Raw genomic sequence first — 10118 nt, forward strand, 5'->3', positions numbered from 1 at the left:
GGCACATCATTGGCTCTTCCTTCTCCTCAGCTAGAGTTTCTTCTAGAAAAGGTATTGTGTTCCCCTCACCATTCATCTCATTGTCAACCCATTTGTCATTTCTAATAAGATTCCACTTGTTCACATGTAGGCACTTAATTCTCTAGCTCAGAGCTACTCCTTCAAGTTTGAAGAATACATAGATGAAAGTGAGATTAGCTCATTAGCCATTTCTTCCCAAGAGACCTTATCAGGTGAGACCAAAAATTGGCTAAAAGATATGTTGCCAATGCTCGAGGGAAACATAGCAGATTTGGTCTAGGATGCAGACCCAATGAGAAAAATTTTCTTAGCCATCAAGGATAATCTGACACCAAATCTTGCTGAGGCCTTAATACCTATATCCAACATCGAAGACCAAGCTCCCAAGGTGAAAAAGGCTCAAAGAAATCTGATTGACCGTGATGCTTTGATGGCCAAAAAGAATTCTAACAAAAAGGAAGCCAAGAATTAGCACAACTGATCGACAATTTCAAGAATTCTTTTTCCAAAATTGAACCAGAACTAAATCAGCTGAGAGTTAAGCGTGCTAAGCTTGAAAAAGAACTAGAAAGTGTGAAAGCCACCATTAAACGTCTTGAGTCCAACTTGACTCAGATCCCCAATGCTATTAAACAGAAGAAACAAGAAATGATGACCAAGGTCAAAGAAGGCTAAGCTATTCGCAGCAGTCTTGAGAGCATTCCTGGATCAGCTGAAGAAGATAAACAACAAATTGCAAAAGTTGATGCTATTTGGCTAAAAGCACTATGAGCCATTCATGATGATCTTAACTTGTAATTTACACTCCAATATCTATAGCACATAAACCTGATATAACTATACTTTTTGGTTCGACTAGAAGAGCTGATTTCCAATTTCTAACTTTACTCTAACCTAACTGAATCTAAAAATGGCTTTTATCACAAAACCCGTTTGAATCCCTTCTCAGTTATCAAGGTCGTGTTCCCCTCAGTATTAGTGAAGCGGTGCTTCCCCTTTCATTAATTGGGGTTGCTTTCACACGTCCCAAGATATCTACCATCTCGCCTTCATGGCTATAAACACAAGCCAAGGGCTTTGGCCTCAAACACATCTACATTTGCAACTACTCTTATTCTCTTACATCCTTCCATCATCATAGACCCTATAGCAGTTTCCTCTTCTCCTCCTAAGATCTAATAGCACCCATGGCAGCGCGAGGATAATCGTGGTAAGCGTGCGGTAGAAGATCTCCTAGAGGAGGAGATATCGGTGAGCCAACGATTCCGTTGCATGAGGTAGGACCAAATGACTCCTGCTCCTATCAATAAATCACCTTCTAATGTGTCTACGGGTTTGTCTTGAACAATAGGCTTCCTCCTCCTCTCGAGGCCGGTGAGCCCTCTAATGCTGCTTCCGCTGCCATCCCCACGCCAGAATTGTCATCGGATTCCTCTGACTCCTACACAGGAAATGACACCCGGTGCTTCCTCCAAGAATGGAGGTTAGCCAAGGACTGTTACTGCGAGGCAACTTGGGAGAACGGTCAGCTTGAGATCTGCCTCGAGGTCTTTCAAGCCGCCCTCCTCGTCGCCGAGGAAGAAACCAACACCGCCCAGGCACGGTTGGCTGAGTCCGACACCATGGTGATGGGTAAGATGGATTCCAAGAAAACCTTTGCTCTTATTTTCTCTACCTTTGTCTTGATAGTTTCTTTATTTCTATGATTATCAGCCCGGACAGTGCAGTTGGAGAACCTCCAACTGGCGGCGAACACGGTTATGATGGCCCTCAACGCCCACGGCCCCTTACTCATCAACCGCCTGCATGACGTCCTGGCACGCGCCTAGGAGATTGCCCTCCATAGCATTTGCCGTGGTGTAGCAGTGGTCCTAGCAGTGGCACAGGTCTAGACCGGGCACAAGCTCCGCACCATGGAGCCAGACATCCCGATGGCCGACGACCTCGACATAAATGTGGAGTTGATCAAGGACTTCGATGATGCGGCTATAGCTATCGTGGAGATTACATCCGCTCAGGATGTGATTAATAAATTTTTTGATTAGTTTGTACTAGGAACAAACTATCAATGAATAAAATCTCTACTTCTCTTTATGAATGCGTTTTTTAATCTACTGAAATATAAACCTGATTGTCTTTGTGTTTGTTTTTTCTCTATAGGCGATACGTATCATATCGGCTTTTTCCCTTAGGGCTGATTTTTAAACTAAAGGCGACACCCTCCTGGTACCGGGTACTAGAGCCGAAGACCAAACAAATCAGCTATCAAGTATTAATCCAAATGCTAGGATATTACTTCTTTAGGAATTTTTCATTGATTGTTGTATCAAATTCCTCTTCCCCTTCTAGCATTTCCAAAATATAAGCATTACCAGGCGCACAACGTTTAATCTAATAAGGACTTTTCCAATTAGGCGACCATTTACCAAACCTGCTGTATTTAGACCCAATCAGCAATCTTACTTTCCAAACTAACTCTCCTTCGCAAAACTGTTTGTTCTTGGCCTTTTTATTATAATGCCTTGCAACCCTTAATTTATTGGCCACAATATTTTCAAGAGTGCGCAGCCAATGACAACTTAAGTCCTCCAAATCATCCATCATAAGGTTTTTATAGACTTTGGCTGTCAAATCATTTTTGCAATGTAACACGTCTTGATCCAGTCTGAATCTCCCAAGGAAGAACTGCATTATGCCCATATACTAACTCATAAGGTGATGATTTAATCGATCCATGGAAAGCCATCCTATATGCCCACAATGCTTCATTAAGTGTCAAGTGCCACTTCCTTGCTTGCTCTTCAAATTTCTTCTTAATCAACTTAATCAAAATTTGATTGGATGCCTCTATCTGGCCATTAGCTTGAGCATAATAAGGAGAAGAATTTAGCAATTTAATTCCCATACTGGCAGTAAAATCTCTAAATTCCTCTGATGTGAACATTGTCTCTTGATCAGTAGTAATGGTTTGAGGAATCCCAAAACGATAAATAATATGCTCCTTGACAAAATCAACCATATTCTTTGAAGTTACTGTTTTCAAAGAAATTGCCTCGACCCACTTAGTAAAATAATCTGTTGCTACAAATACAAATTTATGCCCTCTACTTGAAGGTGGAAAATCTAGCCAATTAAATCAATTCCCTAGCCTCAGAACGGTTATGGCTTAATTATTAGGTTCATAGCTGATGCAGGCAATTTCTGAACATTACCAAAACACTGACAATCCAAACAACCCTTGTCATATTCAAAACAATCTTGTAATATTGTTGGCTAGAAATATCCACACCTACAAATAACCCATTTCATTTTATAAGCCGATTGATGAGCTCTGCATATTCCTTCATGTACTTCCCCCATCAATACTCTTGCTTCTTCTTGACTTAAACATTTAAGCAAAACTCCATCGACTATTTTATAATACAACTTATCATCCAATAAAACATACTTAGTCAATTTATATCTCAATTTTCTAGCAACTTCTGTATGGATTCTTGAGGTAATCAGCTATTTCAACTCTCAAATCATTAGCCAAGGTCTCACTACTTAAGATTTCTTGAAACACTCGATAGCCTAACGCATTCTGAGCTAACCGATTGGCCTCTTGATTCTGTACTCTCGGAATATGCTGAATAGAAGTAAGGGGAAACCCCTCAAGTTACTTTCGACATTCATCATAATATCCCTTCAGAATATCATTTTTACATTCATACAGGCCGATCAACTGATTAATAACTAACTATGAATCTCCAAATATTTCAATTGACTCGGCCTTTACTTCCTAAAGAAGTTGAAGTCCCTTAAGAATAGCTTCATACTCTGCTTGATTATTGGTGGTCATTAGTTTGGTTTGAAAGGCAAATTGAAAACTTGCCTGTCGAGGCAAAATAATAACAATACCAATGTCACCCCCTTGCTTACACGATGATCCATCAAAGAATAATGTCCAAGGCATAGGTTCCACATAGCCGATGCTTGGTTTATGATGTTGAGTAATAAAATCGGCCATCACTTGCCCTTTGACTGTTTTAGCTGATTCATACCTCAATTCAAATTTTTTATAATGCAAGAATCCACTTTTCCATTCTCCCATTTAATATCGGCATTGACAACATGTGTTTGATCACATCAGCTTTAGACACAACTGTACACTCAACCGATAATAAATAATGTCGCAACTTAGTGCAGGAGAAATATAAGCATAAGCATCACTTTTCAATAGGAGAATATCTTATTTCTAAATCCAAAAGTCTTCTACTTAAATAGAAAACAATCCGTTCTATTCCTTCAAACTCTTGCAGCAAGGCCGATCCAATTGTTTGGTTATCGGCCGACACGTACAACTTAAAATGCTTACCTTGCTGAGCAGAAACCAGCAGAGGTGGAGATTTTATATACTTTTTTATCTCTTCAAACGTTTTTTGTTACACATTGTCCCATTTAAATTCTTGATCATTTTCAACTTCAACAAAGGAGAAAACGACAGAATCCTTTGCTGACATATTTGAAATAAATCTTCTAATAAAATTAATCTTACCAAGTAGAGATTGCAATTTTGTTTTATTAGTTGGAGGTACTGCCTCATCAATTGCTTTTATACTTTTCTGACCAATCTCAATTCCTCTCTCATGGACAATAAAACTCAAAAATTGTCCAGCTGACAATCCAAAGGCACACTTATTAGGATTCATCTTTAAACCATGTTTTCTTGTGTACTCCAAAGTCTCCCATAGATCTGCCAAATGTTCTTTGTACCCTTTGGATTTCACCACCACATCATCAATATAGATTTCAACAATCTTGCCGATCAACTTATGAAAAATATAATTCATTGCCCTCTGATAAGTTGCACCAGCATTCTTCAATCCAATAGTCATCACAACCCATTCAAATAGATTGCACTGGGGCACCTAAATGTTGTTTTTGCTATGTCTTCCTTAGCCATAAAAATTTGATTATAACTTGCATTACCATCCATAAAACTAATTACCTTGTGCCCGGCTGCTGCATCTACCAACATATCGGCTATTGGCATCGGATAACCTTCCATCGGTGTAGCCTTACTCAAATCTCTGAAATCAATACAGACTCCCAACTTCCCATTTTTCTTATACACAGGAACTACACTCGATATCCACTCTGCATATTGGCAAGGTCGGATAAATTTTGCTTCTAGTAGTCTTTTAGTCTCCATCTTAATGTCATCAAGACCATTTAGATTAAATCTCCTTGGAGCTTGTTTAAATGGCCAATGTATAGGTTTGATTGGCAACCGACGTTCAACAATTAACTGATGTAAACCAGGCATTTCATAATATTCCCAAGCAAAACAATCTTTAAATTCCTTTAACAAATCTATCAATTCTTGTTTATACTTAGGATTTAATTTAGCACTTACATATGTTGACGTAGGCCTATCTCCAGGACCAATATCTATTTCTTCTAACTCATCGGCCAATGTAAAGCCATGTCCTAGTTTACCATCTGTACCATCTATTGGATTATCCATTAAAACAAACTTTTAGAGCCGACTACTCAGATCTACTGTTGGCCTTCATGATTGATCCTAATGAAGCCTCCTTCCCATTGCTTGCTAGAAAAACACTCAAAATCTTCTAGTTCCCAATACATTGGATCAACTGTTACTCTACTCACAGAATCATCAGCATGAACTAGCTCAACATTGTCTCCATGCCACTGAATCAAGCATTGATGCATAGTCGATGGTACACAACAATTGGCATGAATCCAATCATGACCAAGGAGTAAACTATATGAACCATTTCCATCAATGACAAAGAATGTAGTGAGCAATTCTTGCTTCCAATTGTCAATTTAACATTTATTGCCCCTGGTCTTGGGCGCATTACCCCCAAAATCCTTAAGCATCATGTCAATCTCAATCAGATCTTTTGATGCTTTACCAAGCTTTTGAAAAGTAGTATAAGGCATTAAATTAATAGAAGCACCTCCACCAACCAACATTTTACTCATCGGCTTCCCATCGATAAAACCTTGCACACATAAAGCCTTCAAATGTCGATGCTTAATTAGTTTATCAAATATAGCTTGTTGTATCAATGTCAACTGGGTTGCCATCTCTTCATACTCTGATTCATCAAAATCCGAACAAACATCTTGATCTACTGGAGCTTTAAATTCATATGGTAAAAGAAAAGTCATTTGAATATTAGCCGATGGTTGATCCTTATTCGGTTGTTTGTTTAGCACGCCATACTTACGGTTTACTAGATTTCTAAGCCTGTTCTAATTCTCTGCTCCTTAGGTGTTGTACTCTTCTCTTCTAACTTCTTATTAAGCCTCCTAGATATCACTGTCCTTCCCTGCCAAACATACTCTTCATCATCTTCTTCTTCATAATCGGCCCAGTTCTGATCAACAACTCGATTTCTAAGCCGATCATGAATGCTTCTATTTTTAAGCACCAATTCACATCATTACGTTGATATTCAATTCGATCATGGATAGACCGGTGGTTGACTTGAGATTGACTAAACTCCCAATATTGTTCATTACATTCTGAACAATTATTTCTAGTAGGCAATCTCAAACCTTCGTTCCAACAATGTCTAAAGAAAGGATAATTCCAATGTAACTCAACTTGTTCTCTTTCATATCTCACTTCTTCTTGTTGACGTTCATATTCCTTCTCTTCTAACCAGTGTTGATAATCCTTCTCCTTCTATCATTGCCATTTATTCAACAGAATTCGAGATGTAACACATGGTCTCATTGTACCATCTCTTGACATTTCTCCCTGCTCATATCGGCTCTTTTGTTGGTCACGACACCTTTTAATTTCTCTATATTCTTCAGCAAATATTTGCATCTCTAGATCAACTGTTCTAGTTTCTCATGCTCTGGCTGATGTTAAAACTTTAGCTTTCCCTTTGAACAACTTAGCATCAACCATATTTTGATCCATTAGGAAAGGATTATCATCAATTTTCATTTTTCGGGTTGTATCAAATTTAATCTTCCCTTGTTGAATAACCCTCTAAATATGCTGCCAAAAAATCCTTCATTAGTAGTATGAGAAGTAGTGTTATGGTACTTGTAGAACTTCTTATTCTTTAACTGATCGGGAGGTAATCTAACATGATTGGTAGGCAGTTTAATCTATCCCTCCTCAAGCAAGAAATCAAAAAGTTTGTCTGCTTTTGTAACATCAAAATCATAACTTTCTTCAACTTTTTTCCCCAAGGATTTGGAACCATTACTATCTTTTTACCCCAATTCCATTTAGCTATGGCAATTTCCTCCTCTTCATCATCATCATCGACTAAATATGGATTATAAGCTTTAGCAATTGCAGCATTCTTCTAAAATTGGGTATCTCTGCACATATTCTGGAATTGGCTATTAAGTGCTGCCACCCGTTGAGCCAATTGACGTAAATTATCAAATTCTTGCCCAAGCAACTTTTCTCTCTATGTCGGCAACATTCCTTAAATGGCCGATGCAACTAGCTGATCATTAGTCAAATTCAACAAAAAAGAATAAGTTTCTAGTTTCTCAGAACCTCTAAAGGAACTCAGCACCTGATTCATTAGCTCTTTGCTTTATAGTTGTCAGATCTATTATCTTTCTTTCCCCTGTCCCAGTGTAGAAATATGTATGAAATTTCTTTTCACGATCACTCCAATTGGCAATAGAATTAACTTCTAGTGATGAAAACTAAGTGAAAGTTGGTCCTGATAGGGACAAAGAGAAGAAACGAACTCGATGCGCTTCCTCAATAGAGGCTTCACCCAACCGAGTAAGATATCGACTGATATGTTCTATTGTACTTGTGTTATCTTGACTAGTGAACTTAGCAAATTCTGGAAGACTGTAATTCGTAGGAAGGGCCATTAAATCATACCACATTGGATATGGACATTTGTACGAAAAGGTCTGCCCTTTTGGTTTTAGACCAAACTGATTTTTTATCATTTTCGTTACATTGAGCAACAATTCATCTACATTTGGGTTTGAATTTCATGGCAACTACTGACCCATCTATAGATTGAAATTCTGAGTGCCTTGATATTCTAGATTTGGAACCATATTAAGAGTATTATAATCTGAACCATAATGATATCCTTATGGGATCTCTATCTATCAAGCTCCTTACTGATTTACTGCTTGAAATTTCTGACTAGAAACATTAGAATCTATATCTCTATGAATCCTTTGAACCGATGGTGCTATTTTTTGAGCAAACGGTGGTATTTGGCCTGACTGTACCAAAATTAACCATCTGATTCTGAACTTGCCCTATCAGCTATTGCACAAGCTGCACTGATGATCTAGGATTATATTGCATTTGATTAGTAGTAGCACCCTGAATTTACTCAGATGAATTCTGAATTGCTTGGGCATCATCACTCTTAGCTAGTGTTGCTTCTTGATGGCTAGTACCGGCTTTATTAGTCTCCTGAGTTGATAGATGTGGAATATTGTAATAAGTCAGTCCAACCCGATCATGTGGAAATCCATGAAACACCTCTTTCATGGTATTGTGGAATGTATTCAAGAAAGCCGTATTATGATTCAGCATTGCATCATAAACAGATTTGTTGACAGCTCTACAAAGAAATGCCTATCATCAGCTTCGTCTATATTTGATTGTCCATGCATCAAAACTCTTGGCGGTGGATATTTCTATATAACTTTATTGTCACGTGTTTTGGTGTATGACAACAAGCACTTGTTCTGAAACTCCTCTATAGTTTTACCAATGACATCTTTATCCTCAGTAGGTAAGTCTTCATAAGGTACATCTATAGGAGGAGGAAGAGATTATGCTACAGATTGAAGAAATGGCTAGGGTTCCAACAAAGATGATGGAAGATTTTGTACCTTTGAGAAAGACACATGCTTCCTGTTCTTCTTTCACCTATTTTGTACTTACCTTAGTTCTTGGCATGCTCATTGGCAAGTTGCTTAGTTCACCGCAGTACATCCAAATATTAATTGATGTGTCGGACTAAAATCTATCACTATTGTACAACTATTGTTGAACTAAATGCAAGGTGATTAACCAGGTGTTCAATTATTGAACTATAAATGATAGTAGATCCAAGTATTAATTGATTTGTTGGAGGCATCCTACTTCCCTAGACACTTGGCCCTGGTATAGGGGCAACCAATTTATTGAACTATATATACACTCCTATGGTCCTACCACACCTTCCTCCCATCCATTCCCACTCTACTCTCTTGCTCTGCTTCACCCTGCTAGCGTCGGATGAAAGGTAGCCTCTCGTGTGCTCACTATTCCTTCACCTCCAACCTCGCCAGTGCACAAATCTTCAGCGCGCTATACCTGCTTCTCTGCTCCATTCGAATCTAAGATAACTACACTGGATCTATTCCTTCACCGGATTCTATATTCCTTTGTATTGCTCTCTCGTGCTCTCTGTTCCTTCACCTCCAACCTAGCTACAGTAATTTTGTTGGATCTACAGATGAAAATGCATCTTCTTGTTCTAGAGTTTATGGCCTTGTATATCTATGGAGTGCAGCTTGTGAGCCTTATTGTCCTCAGTATTGGTTCACCAAATTAGTTGCAAAATTTCCAATCCCATGCTTGAACCCTCCCGCGTGGAACAAATGAAAGTTTGATTCCCGCATGGCATAAAAGTTATGTAGAGAGCAACCAACCCCTAACCCAACATCCCCCCGTTAACCCTTCCCCCCGTCGCCGCCCCCCTCCCACCCCCCCACACACATAGCTTTTCTTGTCTTCATTGTTGTTGTTCATCATCGCCGCTCCTGCTCATGACCACTAGTGCACGAGCTACAACTATCACCGACGTTGCCACTCGTGCTCACCATCGCCAGATCCAAAGGCAAGTTGTTGACACAAAAATATAGCGATGTGATCAACACATAGCAAGCCAGAAGATCTGAGTGGAACGAGACCAGAGATCTGCTTAGCTTCAACATAGAACTAGCCGATTCTAAAACCCCAACGCCATGCCAGTTAATTTGACCTGCAATTGATAAGGAAAGAAAATCTTATCAGTAATTGAAGGTGGAATATGTCGGTGTTGCACCAAACAGTTCCAAATGTATGGCTAGATGGCCGA

The sequence above is a fragment of the Miscanthus floridulus genome, chromosome 11 (assembly GCF_019320115.1).
Source record: "Miscanthus floridulus cultivar M001 chromosome 11, ASM1932011v1, whole genome shotgun sequence".
Classification (NCBI taxonomy): Eukaryota; Viridiplantae; Streptophyta; class Magnoliopsida; order Poales; family Poaceae; genus Miscanthus; species Miscanthus floridulus.